This window comes from Microtus ochrogaster, chromosome 5, assembly GCF_000317375.1.
Source record: "Microtus ochrogaster isolate Prairie Vole_2 chromosome 5, MicOch1.0, whole genome shotgun sequence".
NCBI lineage: Eukaryota > Metazoa > Chordata > Mammalia > Rodentia > Cricetidae > Microtus > Microtus ochrogaster.
The window spans coordinates 50,829,470-50,846,835 of record NC_022012.1 but is presented as its reverse complement, the minus strand read 5'-3'; the positions used below and the strand labels follow the sequence as shown (position 1 = coordinate 50,846,835).

The window sequence follows — 17,366 nt, the reverse complement described above, 5'->3', positions numbered from 1 at the left end:
TCTTCTTCTTCTTCTTCTTCTTCTTCTTCTTCTTCTTCTTCTTCTTCTTCTTCTTCTGTTTTTCAAGACAAGGTTTCTCTGTGTAACAGCCCTAGCTATCCTGGAACTCACTCTGTAGAGCAGGCTGGCCTCGAACTCACAAAGATCTGCCTGACTCTGCCACCCAAGTGCTGGGATTAAAAGCATGCACCACCACCACCTGACCAGAAGAGTCTTTTTAACAGCCTCTGAGGAGCCAAATGGCGCCTTCTAGTTTGAGGAGGAGTATTCCATTGCACTCTTGTCTTGCTTCTAGAAAAAGTGAGAAGGGGCAGGGTATATATGAACTTTAAGACCGTTCCCTTGAGTGCCACCAGTGTGCATGTTATCCTGGGGTAGGGAGACTGCCTCTTTTCCCTGTTTTGTGCTCCCATAGGAGCACACCGTATCTAAAGTGATAATTGCCAAGTAAAGTGCCAATGAGTTTGAAATATAAGCCTACAATTAAGTTAGCAGTTCCAAAGCCCTATGGCTTTCTCTTTTTCCCCCATGATCCACTCTAGGAAGCTGAGTGGAGGTCCTAGTGTCTTTCTGGGATCTGGTCCCAGCTCCAAGGCTAGGTGGCCACTCTTAGGGTACCCTGACCTTTCTAAAGTCAAGTTCAGACCTTTATAGGGTCCCAATGGTCATGACATTGCCTTGCCCTTACCTCAGCTCCTACATATGGAGATACCCGCACTGGGAGCCCCACTATGGGGCCTTGGAGCTCCTTTCTTGTGGAGAAGAAACCCCATAGCTGACAACTGTGGTGTTCTCCCCCAAACCTCAGTTATTTAGAGGCCCCAGAGGGGGCCTAGTTCTGCCGCCCAGAAAGCTATCCTGGGAGACCAAGCTGTCACCATGTGGCTCCAGGGCCTGCGCTACACAGTATGGGCCTTGGACACTTGGCAGCTCAGGCTCTTGATGCTCTCTCTCCCCTCTGCTACTGTGGAGCACACACTCTAGGGTGGGGAGCTAGGGGAGCTTGGGCGTGTCTAGCCCCTTGGAACTGACCACCTGAAGCTCTCCTACCTTGAATCCTCTTGGCACCATATAGAGCCTGTGGCCTCCAGTCCCTGTGTGGGGAGTTGAGGGCGGCAATGGTAGGAGTCATACAAAGCTCTGAGATGCTTTGTGTTCCAATAGTGTCATTGCTTCAGCTCACAGCCTACCAACCTAAGCATCTCTTGTGGCCCAGACAGCTGCAGAGAGCAGACGGCATGTGCTCTCAGTAGGGACACTCTTTGCTCCCACGGCCATTACAGAGTCACTGTCAGAACAACAAAGGCCAAGGCTGTGGCTTCTTGTTCATTTATCCAGCCCATGGCTTATTACATGGCTGTTGTGGTCCATGTCATGTCCTGGTTAGGATAATTGATTCTGAGTACTGAACACCAGGATGAAAGCCTGGCTTTGCCTCTTGTTACCTGTGTGACCGTGGGCCGGTTCCTTCTTTGTGTCTCTTTTTTCTCTTATGCAGAATGAGAATCCTGGAGGGTTTGGGGTACAGTTTGGTGTAAAGGGTTTGCCTAGCATGTTTGGGGACCCAGGCTACATCCCCAGAACCACAAAAGAAACAAATAAAGTGGGACTATCGACAGCATCTGTCTCTCTTAGGATGGTTACGAGGCTTAAATGAGCTGCATTTGTAAAGAGCTAGAACAGTGCACAGGCCACTATGGATGCCAGCTACCACCGCCACCATCATCCAGCACCAGATACTGATGGGGTAGAAGGGAACCAAATGGGCACAGAATTAAACTAGAGGCTGGAGGGATACTGGTGGGGTAGATGGGAACCAAATGGACACAGAATTAAAACTAGAGGCTGGAGAGATGGCTCAGAGGTTAAGAGCACTGGCTACTTACCAGAGGATCTGGGGTTGAGTCCCACCATCCAGATGGAGGCTCAAAACCATCTGTAACTTCAGATCCAGGGAATCTGGCTCCCTCTTCTCATCTCTAAGGATACCAGGTACACACGTGATGTGCAGGCATACATGAAGGCAAAACACTCCCAAATAAAATAATTAAACTAAGAAGAAAGTGTCCTATAAAGTTGGTGCTAGGAAATAAACAAGGAATAAGAGAAGATGCTCATGGCTGTCAGTACAGGGGGAGGTAAGGGAGGTGGAGCAGGTGGGGGAAGAAAGGGGAGGGCACAAACCATAACCCTCCTGAGGTGCAACTGCATGCCTTAACATGTTGACACTATGAAATGTCAGAGAGGACCCAGAGCAACTGGGAGACTTGAAGGTTGCTCACGAGAATGCAAGATAGTACGGCCACATAAAAAAAAAAAGGCAGTTTATGGTTTCTTACAAAGAACATTTACCACACAGCCTCACAAGGCTTCTGCTAGGTAGGTACTTACCAAGAGGGACAGCTTCTCTCATGTAAAAACCCATCTATATATTTATAGTGGCATTATTTGTAGTCTACAAACACTGGTTAACAACCCAAGTGCTCTTTAGCTGGGGAGTGAATAAATAGTGGAATACTACTCAGCAATAAAAAGGAATAAGATTCCCACATAAGACAGCACAGACAAATCTCAAAGGCACCGTGCTAAGTGAATAGAACCGAACATGAGGCTCCACACGGGAGTCTATTTATAGACACTGGAGAGATCAAAACCTCAGGGACAGAAACAGGTCAATAGTTGCCAGAGGTTAGGAAGCCACTGGTTACAAAGGGACAGCCCATGGCCACTTGGGATTAAACTCTTCTGTCTCTGATTGTGGTGGTAGCTATATGCCTGCACACAGTTGTCAAGACTCACGGAACCGTGCATTAGAAAGGGTAAGCCGGACTGCACATGAATCAGATCACAATTACTGTCCCTGTGAGACAGTGTTCTATACAACGGCTGGAACAGGGACAGGTAACAGGTATGTGGAAGAGGAAATATGTCGCAGAGGCCCCCACACACTCCCCTCACTCTGTGGTCGGTGGCTCTTTGAGGTGGTGCTTTGGACTGAGGCCCAGGTGACAAGGAGTTAGGTAAAGGCTTTGAGACAATCTGGAGGGAGGACCATGTTCCGAGTACTACTGCAGAATAGGTGGAGTGGCCGAGGCTTGGGTGTGATGACCTGGGTGAGGAGAGGAAGGGAAACTGAGTAAGAGGAGGGTGGGGTGCCACACAGCATGGGAAGAAGACTCCCAAGGGAGGATGTTGGCCAGCCACAGGCCCACAGAGCAAGGCCAGGAAACTGGTGGTCAGCGGTGGGGACCTCACTATAGTGTTGTGGGATGGTGGAGTAGAAACTAGGCATTCTGGGTGCTAAGGGCTGAGACACACTAGCGAAGCTTCCAGCAGGCAAGGGACACGTGTGATGGACAGGATGGGAATGGTGAGGAGGACTGGGGAGCAGGGCCTGTTTTGTGTGCTGCTAGTGTCAATAAAGCCAAGGTGGGCCAAGCCTTGGAATGCCCAGGGAGACGGTGGGGAAGAAAGTGCTGGACAGGGACTCTGAGCTTCAGGGTGGTTCTTACACACTAGTGGCCTAGGGGATGGGATGGAGGCTGATGTCTGAGGCCTGTACTGTGTCATGGAGCCCTGTGGGCTAGGCAGTGGGGATCTGTCCAGGGTAGCTGGAAGCCATCTCTGTTACACTAACCTTCCCACTCTTCCCCTACAGTGCACGCTGAGACCCACAGACTGCTGCTCCCCAGGCTTCCGGCAGTCCCTCTGTTTGACTCCCCTGTGCCTCTGACCCAGGTAGGAAGAGAGCAAGGCAACTCACTGTGCCTGTGTTGTTCTGGGGTATGACGGCTCAGTGTGAGGCCCAGGGTCCTGAACAAGACAGCCCTCAGTGAGTGAGCACCTGCCATGGCAGGATATCCAACCTAGGGCTTCCAGCCCCTGCAGCAGGTGCTTGCTCAGGGAGGCCCAGCTTGGCTCTCGGGATCTGGATGCTGTGAACACCTGCCAAGTACTCCCACCCCAGGGACTCAGCTCCCCACAGCTCCTCTGCTATAGCTCTGGCTTTTGAATGCTTGGTATCACAGCCACCGGACAGCTCTTACCTGGAAATTCCCAGCTCTCTGTAGGGCTCCTTCCTTCCTGGGGGTAGGGGTGAAGTGGGAGAGCTTCCCTCAGTCGCAGTAATGGCCCATCCTCCCCCTGCTCTGGCCATTCTGCATCCAGAAGCAACTGACCTGTTTAAGCCACAGTCACTGTCCCCAAAAACTGCCCCTGGGGGCAGAGCTGAGACTGAGATCACAATTTTGGCTCGTCCTGAAGAATGCAGCAGGATTCTTGGCTCTCCCTTTCCAGCTCATAACAGCAGAGCTGGGCTGAGGAGGTGGCGGGGCAGGGCTAGCTGGGCCTGTGGGCCTGTGAACAGGGCTGTGAGATGGGTGTGAAGGGCATCAGGAATAGAAAGAACCCAGACTGCCTGAGGTGTGAGGTGGAAGAGAGAGGCCACAGAGATAAGACAGGGAAGGGGAATGGGGGCCTTGGAATGGCTTCCTTCTGCATCCTTTCTACCCAGGGGAGGCACGGGATGTTTTTGTCCTAGGTGGAGGCATCTTCCCAGTATTAAAATAGTACATCTCCTACCCAGCTGCCTGCCTGGGTAATTAAAAGCATGCAGTTGGAGCCCTTCCTCCCAGGGACTCACTAACTACTGCTAAGGCATTTGATGCTTATCCTTCTGAACTTTCTTCCATGTGCATACAAGCATACTTTAAAAGCAAAAATGCATGGTCATACCAGGTGCATGTCTGTCTCCATCACCATAGTTTTTGCCAGACTTGTGGACCACACAGATTTTATCCACAGAAATCTTCCCTTTCCCATCCATTGTGCGGATGGTCTGTAAATTCGCCATCAATTATTAATCCTGCCGGGGCCATTTAGGTGGTTTCCCGCATCTGGCTATTTATAACCCTCACTCAAGGAAGCTCTGGGTTTGGACATCTGTGTACGGTTGCACGGTGAGACCTTCACGATGTTTTTGGAAGTGGTCTACCCAAGTCAGAGACTCTGTGTAGGTCCACATTTGCTCTATTCCTTACAGCCAGATACACTATTGGAAGGCTGGGCTGCCTCACATTCCCTCAGACCTGCAGAAGGCTCTTTCCCAGCTACCGTCATTAGCAGCCACTTACATTCCTGTCAGTCTAATAGGAGAAAATGATCTTACTTTACATTTCTCAATTGCTAATGATACATGTATCCATTGACCACTTTTGAGTCTCGGCTGGGGAGCTGCCGCCAGTCAGGCCTTCTGTCCATTTCTCTCTGCCCACATCAGTTTATTCAGAAGATATTTGCCAGGCACCGTCTTTGTGTTGAGCACCGGTTTGGTTAAGAACCGAACTGACCCCAAATGCCTTCTCCATGGAACATATGCTTTAATGGGCAAGTAGGGGCATGAAAGATAATGTATGTGCATGTGTGCTAGGAAGAAAAGAAAAGACATCAGGAGGAGCTGGAGAGAGATGGCTCAGTGGTTAGGCACAGTGGCTGCTCTTCCAGAGGACCTAGGTTTGATTCCCAGCACCCACATGATGGCTCACAGCCATCTGTAACTCTAGTTCCAGGGAATCTGATGCCCTCTTCTGGAATCCAGGGTACTACATGCACATGGTACCCAGAAATACATAAAGGCAAAACACCTATAAATAAAACACTCATAAAATAATTAACAACGCAAAACACACACAGCAGGAGAGGGGCATAGGTGGCCTGGATAATATCAGGATATGATCCTTCTGCCTCCATCTCCCAAGTGCTAGGATCACAGGCATGAGCCACTATGTCTGATTCAGGTAGTGCTGGGGATTGAACTCAAGGATTGTGTGTGCCTGGAAAGCATTCTGCATCCCCAGTCCCACAGGATGGCCTTCCTGCCTGTGGCATTGTATTAGCAGCTCAGGGGTGCTCAGGGATGCTCATGGATGCTCAGTCTGTAGCCAGAAGGGAAGGAGATGAAGCTGCAGGAAAGGGACACAGCTGTGGAGAGAATGGATGACTATGTATGAAAATAGATAGCCCTTCATTTGATTGTCCTTTTTACATTTCCAAGTGATGCAGGACAGAAGGGCCAAGCCTAGGGTCCTTCTGAGTGATGGGTCCAGGTGGTGTGCCTTCTGTCGTGAGTACGCACAGGTAAAAGGTGTGACACCTCCATGGGGAACTGTGGGGTTGGCCGAGGCACTGGCTGTAGCTCTGGGGACACTTTTGAGCTGGAGGCACAGGTTTGTGGTCCTCTGCTTAAAGATCATGTTTAATGCCTTGAGATCAACTGAGAGCAGAGCAGAAGTGAGAGGACAGCCAGGACCTCTGCTGGCTGGAGGCTGGGAGAAGAGAGGGGCGGGGAGTGGGGGGGGGGGTGACTGAGAAGGAGCCTAGGGGTGGAGAGAAAGAAACAGAGGCCAAAGGCAAGATGTGGTCTCAGCACATGTCAGGTGGGCTGGGGGATGGAGTGGGGTTCAGTGAGACCCCATCGGTGGTTGGGAAACAGGCAGAGGCAGTGAAATAAGTCTTACTAATCTCTGAGAGGCTAAGAAACTTAACTCTTTGATTTGTATTTCAAATAGTTTTTCACAGATTGTTTCTTGTATACTTTTTGCTTCATTTAAATTTATGGTTTATTTTAATCCCTCAAAAGTTCAACATTTTCCTATAGTCTAACATGTCACTCTTTCCCCCTAAAGTTTCCGCTTAAAAACAAAAACAAACAAACAAAAAAAAACCCTGCCCTATATGTTTTCTAGTTGTTTGCAGGGTTGAACTATGTTTAAACAACTGGTGTATGTGCAGTGTGTGATTTGAGATAGGATCTGTACTGGTCCCTTCTCTGTTGCTATCACAAAACACCATGACCACAAGCAACACATGGAAGGATGAGTGTATTTTGGCTTATGGTTCCAGAGAGAGGGTTCTAAAAACTGGGGCATCATGACAACAAACAGGCACAACATCTCAGCGGGAACAGGAAGTGAGAGTTCAGATGTCAATCACTACCAGGAAACACAGAGAAAAGCTGTGGGTTGAGGCTATGACCCCTGAAAGCTCACCCCCAGTGGGGTAATTCCTCCAATAAGGCTGCACTTATTAAGGATTCCCCCAACCTACTCCGCTTCCTAGGAACAAAGTGCTTAACACGTGGGGACACTTCTCGTTCAGGCCACAACAGAGGTGGTCAGTGAGAAGAAAGGTCCTCTCCTCCCGCCTCTGCCAATGTGTTCAGGCCTCATAGCCAGTATTCTACCGTCGTCTCCTTGACCTTTGCCTGGGAAGAGACTTCGGGAATTGGGACAGTAGACTCAGTGGTTGATGGGGCAGTGTGAGGAGCAAGGGGGTAGGGTGGCTGACTGGATAGAAAAGGGGAGAAGGAAGTCAGGGAGTGAGGAACTCTTTTGTGCTCCCCACAGCTTACCTAGCTCACTGAGGTCATGTGACAACATGGTTTTGTGAGGTTGCTATTCTGTGCATCTGCACACAAGGAAACTGAGATTCAAAGGTGCTTAAGACCTCAGCTAGTGGGGTCTCTTTCTTGGGGTGCTTCTAAAACTAGAAAGCCTATATCCTGTTCCTCTCAGGCACTGTCCCCTACACTCTCTTTGCATCCCTGTCTGCCATTTGGCTAGGTCTGGAAGGTTTTCCCATTTCCAGAACCAATCCGGAAAGACCAAAATACTCCTGGCAGGGAACCACACTTCAGCTTACAGCTAACGTCTTCATTATCAGCTAACACCTCTGAGGGGTTAGCTGGCAGCCGCTGAGGGTACTGAGTGGCACCTGCCGAGGTGTATCTGGGTTAAGGAAAGCTGGGGAGTGCATGGGGCAGTTCATAGCCTCCAGGGCTCTGCCTGGAGAGGGGGTGGGGGAGGGGAGCAACAACTCCTCTGAGAGGCCCAGGGTGGGGCTCAGAGAGGGAGCCAGAGCCAGCCAGCATCCATTAGGTCCCTGCTACATGCAGTACCAGCAGGCCTGTTTTGTGTCTGGTCTCCGGAAGGTCAGAAAATCAGCCACCCATGATCCACCCTGGGCCCAGCTGTCAGCAGTCACTCAGCTGAGGCCCATCTCCAACACCCACAATTCAGATCTGTCATCCAGCCCTGAGGAGGAGTAGGAGAGACAGGCAGCCATCTGGAATCTCCTCTGGTTCTCTGAGGGCCAGTCCATCCGCCCTGCCTGGGGAGTTAGGGCTTAGTCTGCCATCAGAGTCAGGCTCAAGGTAGACACAGGATCAGGGCTTACTGAAGAAGGCGGTTAACTAAGACAGCCCTTGGTCTCACCCTGTTACTATTGACACTGTGCTCTGGGGACAGAAGGAGGGTTTCTCTCCTCCCCTTACCTCTCTCTGCTCCTGAATGACCTGTGTCTGTAGGAATGAGCCATCGTATGTATAAAAGTAACCCATGTCCAACTCTCTTCCTATTGAGTTAGACTTTGGCTTAGTCTTGCTGGGACCTTGAGACTAAAGCGACCTCTCTCTCCACTACCCCATTGCTTGCCACCTGCCCCTCCCTGTCTCCTCTCCTCCCCTGGCTTGGTGCTCCTTGATGGGCCACCAGCCACCTTGCTTCTAGCTGGAGGCCTGCCAGATCCTGGGTCAGCCTGCAGTCTGGGGCACTCAGGTTCCCCCTGTGCTCAGGGAGGAAGCTGAGGGAGGAGGGTTGGGGGCAGGAAGTGAGAGAGTGAAACTTCCAGGGAGGGAGGAAATGCCTGATACCTGAGAGCAGGGCTAAGCAAGCATTCAAGGGTATCTATGTGAGCAGAAGGGCAGAAGGGACTGGGGGACACTCACCTATAAAAAGGAGGAGGGGGCAGGCTAGTAAGCAGATTCCTTCTGAGGCCCTGGGAATCTGGAGGGTGGTAGGACCTCTGTGTCACCGCTGGGTGTTGCCTCCAGCCTGTCACTTGACTTTAGGGCATGGACTGATGCCCATGAGCAACATGGGCCATGTCCCTGGACTGATGCCAGTCCTCACAGGACATGAGTGTGTCCTGGGGAGTGTGTTGGTGTGGTCACTGTTCTGGCCCAGTGCTTGCCCTGCCATGGCTGGGCCTTGGGCTCCACCCTTCAGAGCCTGGGAGGGAGGCAAATGTGTAAGTAAGAGACAAAATATTAAGGGCCCCATGTGTGCATGTTTTGTTCCATTCAGGCAACTTTTAAAAAACACCTAATTTCAACTCATTATACTGTCAAAGCCACCATTTTGAAATGATGGTTCAGTGGTTTTTAGGATACTCATGAGATTATGGGTCCATAGTCACTATCTAATTCCAGGGAGTTTTCATTATCCCCAAAGAGACCCTGTACCTGTGAGCAGTCCTCCCCATTGTCCTCTGTGTTTCCTGGCTTTGCTGACACTCTGTTTTCCGTAGGAATCACAGGAACTCTGGGCACTTGGCATCATGGTTTCATGTTCCTCTAAGCTGTGGTGTGTGTCAGTGCTCTGCTCATTTTGATGGGTACATAGTATTTGCTACACAGGCCAGCCACGTTTGTTTATGGCTACATAGTAATAGCTACACACACCAGCCACATTTGTTTACAGCTACATAGTATTCGCTACACATGAGCCACATTTGTTTATGGCTACATTGTATTCGCTACACAGGCCAGCCACATTTGTTTATCTGCTCATTTGAGTGGCTTTTGCTTTAGCGCTGTTGTGAGCAGTGCTGTTGTGAAAGTGCGCACAGGTCTTGATCTGAAGCCTTGCTTTCAGTCTCCTGGGTCTGTTCTGAAGTGTGCACTTGCCGGGTCTGAACCTTGTTTGGTTTGGATGCACTGGACATTGGCCCTCGGGTGCTCTCACCCCTTGCTGTGTCAGCCCTCGATGACTAGTCGGTGATGGAGAGTAAATTCTGGGTGCCTGAGATGGGGAGGGCTGCTGACCTGGGCAGGTCCTGGAGGGCATTCTGGAGGGAGCCACCTGAGCTCAGCCTCATCCTTGGAAACAGTCTACAAGCTGGAAAGGGAGGAAGTGGGTTTCTGAGGACAGAGTCAAGGTCACCAGGCCTAGCCTCAGTGTCTCCCTCCTTCCAGCACCTGCTTGCTGTCTCACTCCACAGGTCCTGTCATGTTTCCAGACAATAGTGCCCGGAGAGACAGGGAAGACTGGTGGTTATCGCCATCCCTTTCTCACCCGGGACTGAGATGACCCTAAGCTAGGGTACTCCATGCTCTGGATTGATGTCCAGCTTCTCCCTCTCTGCTCAGGCAAGTGAGAGCTGGGCCAGGCCTGGCCAGGAACTCCCAGGGCTGTGCAGAGCCAGAGGCAGTGCCTACACCCGTGTTTCTGCTCTGCCCCTTAATAGGTAATTATACCCTGACATGCACAGGGGCGAAGAAGGGATTTTCTGTGAAGCAAAATCTCCCGTGAAATATTCAGGCCATGCTGGGCTTTGCCTCCCAGCCAGCCTAATCTCTGCTGCTTGGTTTGCCAGGGCTAGAGAGGCCATGTGCGCCTACAGGCAGCATGGGATTTTTTATTTTCTTCTCAGCAGAGAGGACCTCAAGGGCCAGTTAGAGCCCAGTTTGAGACCTCAGATGGTGTGTGTGTGTATGTGTGTGTGTAAGTGTATTGGACCCCAGATTATGTATGTGTCTCCCCATGTCTGTGTGTTTGGGGTGTGTTTTTGAGTGTGCATATCTGGCATTTGCCTCTTTTTTTGTATGTATATGTTCATATAACCTAACATGTATGTAAGTAACCCCGATCATGCCAGTTCATATGTGCCCATCCAGCGTCTGTGTTTCTCATGCTTGCTGTCCAGCTATCTTGGAAGCCTCTCAGTGAGCCCATTTTTCTGATTCCATCCACCTGTGGTGTTCTTAGGCTCTCTCAAGAAAAGGGCTGCCCTGTAGATGAGTTTGGTCAGGGTTTATGTATGACTTGGGAAAGCCTTCGCCACTCCCAGGCTCAGAGGCAGCAGACTCCTGCTGGTGTGGGCCAGTCAATCTGTTTAATCGGGATCACAGTTTAGTACTTGGTGGGGGGTGTTAATGGTATTTGCTTCTGAGAGTTCATTAAATTGGAACATGCCTGTCCCTGGCACCTTTGCTCCAACTCCTGTCTGCCCTAGTCCATAAACCTCCTTCATTTGCCTATGGAGCACCCTCTTGAGTCCTGACTCTTGCCTCTCATTTGCTCCCTCCTTTACACAGTATTGCAGACAGGAATTAGAATTATCATACCCATATGGCAGAAGGTGACACTGAGGCCTAGAGAGGCAGAGACAGGTCTGAAGTCATAATATATGACTGGGGCAGATCCTCTTCTTGGTGCAGACCCAGCTCTGGGTCCTTGGTAGAGAAGACCTTGCCTAGGAAATGGATGACTGGAGCCAGCAGATACTCCCTGCTCCACAGCCAGCTTTCCTCCTCTGCCCCTCCCCCCAGTGTCCTGGAGAGATGGCCCCAGCTAGCTCTTCACCTCAAACAGGTGGTTCCAGGATGGCCACTCTCATTTGTATTTTTTTCATCATGACTGCAATTAACAATTCTTCCTGGCTGAGCCTGGTCCGGCAGACAAAAAGAGGAGCTGTGGCTTATGAATGTCAGCTGTTAATGGCACACTGGCACACTGATGGGGGCAGAGGGGCCTTAAGGAGGGAGAAGTGAGGGCTCTGAGCTAAAGAAAGCCAACCTCTCGTTTCCACTTTGCTCTGCCACTATCTCTTCCAATAGACACTTGTGGCCCCTTAACACAGCTCACCCAGAGCATCCACCACCCTGCCCATTATTCCCAGAACTTTATCCCACCCGACCCCATTCTTCCAGGACTGCTTGGCCTATAGAGCAGCTTCCAAAGTTCTGGGCAAGTCCTGGCTGCTCAGCCTAAGGCCCCTGTAGCCCTAGAAGACTCCATCAAAGGGCCTCTTGGGTTGCTGGAGGTGACAGAGCTGCAACTTAGACTATCCTTAGTGTAGGAAAGATGGGCTCCCTGCCCTGGAGTAGGCATGGCTCCCCTGTGGGGCAGGAATGCTCCCAGACCTGATCTGTCACTTCAGGTTTCTGCTCTTCTTCCAACCCAGAGAGTGCTTGGGTCAGCAACCTCCTGGGGTACTATTTGCCTCCATACACTGCTGTCCAGTCGACTAGATCCTTCAGTTTCATGAGCAGAGAGAGAACGCCAGCCACTACAGAGAGGCTGAGTGACTAGCCCGGCAGTCCACCTTTGCCTCCTCCTTATCACTGACTGTGGCCTGGCCAGGGCTTGACACCTCGACCAGCGTTAAAACAAACCAGCGGTGCAGGTCTGTTTGTGTATGTGGGGGGGGGGGGATTGCAGTATGTATGTAGAGACACATATGTCTACATGCATGTAGAATCCAGAGGGTAGCACTGGGTATTGTTTCAGGCACTGTCTATATGAATATATATTGGGGGGCAGTCTTTCACTGGCCTGAAGCTCTCAAGTAGACTAGTCTGGCCAGCCATTGAGCCACAAAGATCTGCCTGTCTCTGCCTCTTAGCACATGGGATTCCAAGTGTGAGCCGCCTTGCCCAGGTTTGTTTTAACATATCCTGTTGACCCGACTTTGTGTTTACAAGGGAAGCATGTCACTGCCTGAGTCACCTCCAGCCCCATCTGGTTTTTGAGCGCTCACTATGTGCCCCATCACATTAGAAGCCCTTACAAGCATTTGATTTTCCGCTCACCATTTCTGTTTTACAGACAGGAGAAACTGAGGTGCAGCGAGATCATACTAGCTGCTGGCGACTGCAGAGCTAAGCTGTGGCCACAGAAAGCAGCCTGTGTGGGTCCCAAGATCTCCCATGAGCCTCTCTGCCTACCTCTGCCCCAAATCACTTCACCTAAGAACATCTCTTTGTACATAAGGAGCTCCAGGGTAGGCAGCTGCACCCCAGCCCCCACCCTGGAGACAGTCCTGAATCAGGTATTCACTCTGTCCTGAGCCATCAGGGTGGTACCAACAGCACTCCGTGTACTCTGGTGTGTCCACACCCCAGGGCACTATATACCCTCTGAGATAAAGGCCTTGAATATAGCTCCGATTCCCCAGGTTTGTGGCGTACGCTGAACCAGGGCTGGTGTGTGACCGTGTGACAGTGGAGGACACTGGCAGCTGAGGTCTCAGTGTAGAGCTGGGACTTGGCCAGGATGCCCTATTGTCCACATCTTCCATTCATTTAACCAACACTCCCCGGGTACTGGGTTCTAAGGTCTATGGTCGTGCTGTCAGGGTGTTCATAGCCTACTGGGACAGAAGCTTGGGCAGGCCTGACCAGGGTAGGGGAACTGGCCTAAGCTATGTTAGCTGAGTGGGGATGGGTGGATTGGAGGAAGAAGGCTGCCCAGCAATGAAAACATTGGAACTCCAGTTAAGAAAAAGCAGGTGTGTTCAGTCCATTGGTGAGGGACAAACACCCCAGGAAGGGGGACCAGTCAATGCAAGGACTCTTGAGCCAGGGAGAGTGGGTCTGGAACACACTGCTGCCAAGCCGGGGAATGGTCCAGTTTTGCTTTTCCCTTTCTCTGCATGGGCAGGTCAGCATTCACAGGTGGGCAGTTCCCCAGCCTCAGAACTGAGCCAGCCATTGAGGGGATGGGTGAGGACAAGCTAGGACTGCACTGGGCTTAGGAGCCAGACACTGCGAGCTAGAGCTGGCCTGGGGACTGTTGGGGTCATGGCTACCTCCACAGCTGTGAAAGCCCTTCAGTTCACAGCATTCTCTGTGATGGGCAGAATGGAAACAAAGCCCAGGGAGGCTGGAGACCCACCTAAGCAATCGGTAGCAGGTACCTCAACCCTTCTGTGGCATGTTGAAGTCCTTGGCTGGGGGCGGGGCTCCAGCTCTTAGGATTCAGCATAACTGGGCTCTATGCTTTGCAGGGACTGGTGGTGGCCAGGCCTGGAGGGGGAGTGTTGATATGGGGATCACAGTGGAACACGAACCTGGCACTGTACCTGCACAGGTGGTGAGGAGCCTCCTTCTGGATTCTTGGCTCCCAGCAGTTTTTAAGGTTTTGGCTTGGACACCCAGTGACCAATCTTGGAAATCTTTCCCTCATACCCATAGGACCCAGAGTGGCCACAAAAGCAGCAAGCAAGCACTGCCTATGCACATGGGACTCAGGAGGTACATATGGGCCCACTGCATGCAAGTTCATGCTCATGCACATGCAGGTAGGGTGCAGAATGGGGTTCTGGGAGCAGGAGTCTATGGCCATGTGTGGACACAAGAGCCCAGGCATGGCCAGCAGCCATGCAGGGACATCTCCTTCTCTCCCACCATAGCCAAAGGCTACAAGGAGTGACATAAGAGCCCAGGCATGGCCAGCAGCCATACAGGGACATCTCCTTCTCATAGACAGAGGCTTCAGGGACTATTGCTGCTGGGCCTGGCTCTCCCCTGTGCCTCACAAGGCCTACTCGAGTCCTGGAGACAGGCCCTGTCAACTTGCTGGAAACCTCTTGATAGCTGGTACTGTGGAAAGACATGGATCTTGAGGGGACAACTTAGGCTGGCAAAGCCTTCCCAGCCATCTCTGAGAACCTGCTGGTGAATATACCACCCTTGCGTGCCCTCTTGATGCCTCTCAGAACAGCTGTACAGGAGCCTGTGAAGTACTTCCTAGAAGGAGACATCAGGAAAGACAGAGGGTCTCATGGCTGGGCCACAAAGCCCTGATCATCTACGGTCTCAAGCTTTTCTCTCAGCCGGGCCAGGAGTCCCAGCTCCTGGTGGTAGGGCTAGCTGGGGAGTCAAAGCCTTTCACCTTATTGTCAAGAGCATATTTCAGCTATTAGTGATGGCAGCTGGGGATTTGGGAGGATTTCTCTTTCATTTCCCAGGGCTTTCAGCAAGCATCCTCCCTCCCTGCTCCAACTGCTGGTCACACACACACACACACGCACACACACACACACACACACACACACACACACACACACACACACACACCACACACCGGGTTGGGGAGTAGGTGGGGATAGATCTGGTTCATTCTTCCAGAAAGGGCTCCTCAGCCTCCCCCATCCTCCCAACAGATGCTAAGTGTGGCATGTACTGGCTGCAGTCTGAGGCCGAGGCTGATCCTAGACCTGCTGGCCCTATGGTGGCGCCCCTGCCCAGCTCTTTCCTGGGCCTCCCTGTCCAATAACCTTATCTTAGGGGCCTGAGAATCTCCTCTAACTAGGCCCTGCACTAGTAGGTCACTTTTGACACTCTGCATATGGCACAGAGGGTGACAGATACTCTCGTATCTCAATGACCCTTCTCTTTCAGCCTCTGGTGTCTGAGGGACTAGGGTTTGTGACCTGTCTCAGGTGAGCCTAGGTCTCTGGACCCAGGACCGTGTAGTGAGGACAACCCTGTGTCAGTGGTAAAGTGGAGTCTGGCTACGATGCCACGGAGAAGGGTCTGCGGTAAGAAGAGGTGGAGGGGAGACTGAAGTAACCACTGCCGTTTAGGAAGGGAGCTTGGAGCGAGGATTTGGCTCAGCCAGAAGACTCAGTGTGCTAGGAGACGGTGATGGGCTTTTTGGCTAGCCCAGCCTGTTTAGCTGGGAGATGGCATCCAGGGGAGTTCTCAACTGGAAGCCTCCCCACCTCCACCCCTACAGCACCAAAGTTCTGTCTTACTCGCCCTGGCACAGTCCTCAGGGGACCCAGCCAATCTCTTGTTCATTCTGCCAGGGCATGGTCATGGGTGCCGCCTGTGTCTGTTGAAAGAATGGCACATTTGGTTTAAACTAGATATAAGGGACGTCTTCCAAATGCCAAAAGGGGAAGATTTTATGTTTATGGAGATGAGACAGATCCTCAAAATGTCTTTTGAGTTTTGAGGTGACCAGAAACTCTGTCAGCCTTCTTAGAAGCTAGCTATTGCCTTCTGAGTGTGGTGACATCATGGCTGCCTGCCTAAAGGGCCTTGATTTGTCTATACCCAGAGACCTGTGTGGTACCTGCCTTCCCCCACCATAAGATGTATGTCTGACATGTGTGTGCACTTGTGCGATCATGAAAACACATGTATGTGCCCAGGAGTGGGTTTGTTGGCTTCAAAACTGTCTTACAATCTGGAGCCAGAGAATTCAGGCTTTGCTGGAGGCTTTCATTATAGACCACAGAGAGGCCATTCACTAACTCTTAGGAGTAGACACCCAGGGCTGGGGCGCTGAGAGCCCAGGGGCCAGGCAGCTGGTCCCTCACTTTAAGTGAAGGCTCAATTTCCTACCCTCTTGTCCCTAAGGCCCCCAGCCAGCTCAATCCTTCTTGTCTGATGACCCACATAGGAAATCCCTTCTCTCACTCCCTGTAGACCACCCAGTCAAACTGTACCTTGTGCTCAGAGGCCTCCATGACAGGAGCTGCACTGGAAATGCATGGGAAGCTGAGGAATAGGAGTTGCGGTGTCATGTTGTCCCCTACAAATGTGACCTTATTCATCATAAGCACTGTGAGCCTCGGGAGCCTTCAGGCTAGGGGCATAAGGACACCCTGACTACTGTGGCGAGGATCTTGAAAGGTGTGAATGTGTCTGTCATCCAGTCCCTGCAGGATCCTGGCAGTGGGCATGGGGCTGTGCCAGTGTCAAAAGCAGGAAGTGCTCAGGAAGATGGAGGCGAATAGGCAAGTCAGCCATGAAAGGACCTCATGACCCTTCCATTATGCAGCCACAGGCCAAACAAGGAATCTAGGGCCTGTGCAGGCAGAAGGCCTGTGCCTTAAATGTTGTGCTGAGAACATTGCTGTCCTGGATGGTAGAACGGCCATGGAACTAGGTAGAGACCATAATGGGTCATATTTGGAGCCTTGGATAACATGGAAGGCACTATTACCCCAATTTTATGGACAAAATCTGAGACCCCCAAGGGTGGCTTGCCCTGGAGTGGGTGTGGATCTTCGTTGGTGGGGAAAGGGGGACCATCTATAGTTACTCTCCCTACTTGCTGCTTTGGGCTAGGAGAAGCCACTGTTTCCCAGACTTCCCACATTCCTGTTACTTTCCAAGCTGTCCAAGAACTTCTGTAAGTCTGACCACAGAGCCTCACGTTATATTTTCATCCCCCACTCTCATGAAACCTTGTCAACCAGAGGCTCACTGAATTCTCCTGTGTGGCTCTGTGTTCTCAGTGTCATCACGGAGGTTAGACCAACCCCCATGCCTGGTGTACCCCTGAATACTGCAGCGCGAAGAAGAGCTGACCCTGTCCAACCTTCCATCCAGAACTGTTTGAAAACCCACTCAGCTCTCTCCCACCCTGCATCTCCATTCTCATCACACCCCTGCCCATCTCATTTCCTGTATTCCAGCTGAAGGCTGCTTCCTCTCTGTGCATAATCACCCTTGCCTACCCTATCTGCAAAGCCTAGCACCTCAGGGAGCAGGTGGGGAGCTTGTTTCCCAG

General features: G+C 51.5%; 1 protein-coding gene across 6 annotated transcripts in view; it reads left to right on the top strand.

The window, feature by feature from the left end:
- The window catches only part of Lingo1 (leucine rich repeat and Ig domain containing 1), a 163,211-nt gene that overhangs the window by 104,125 nt on the left and 41,720 nt on the right, over window positions 1-17,366 (top strand). For 4 of the 6 annotated variants that reach the window (XM_026779143.1, XM_026779141.1, XM_026779142.1 and 1 more), the window contains one exon: window positions 3,659-3,738. The exons of 1 other annotated variant lie outside the window; for it this stretch is intronic. The gene's annotated coding sequence lies outside the window, so the exon portion shown is untranslated. Of the gene's footprint in view, window positions 1-3,658; window positions 3,739-17,366 lie in introns of those variants that run through there. One more of the 6 variants, XM_026779137.1, reaches the window with a different exon arrangement.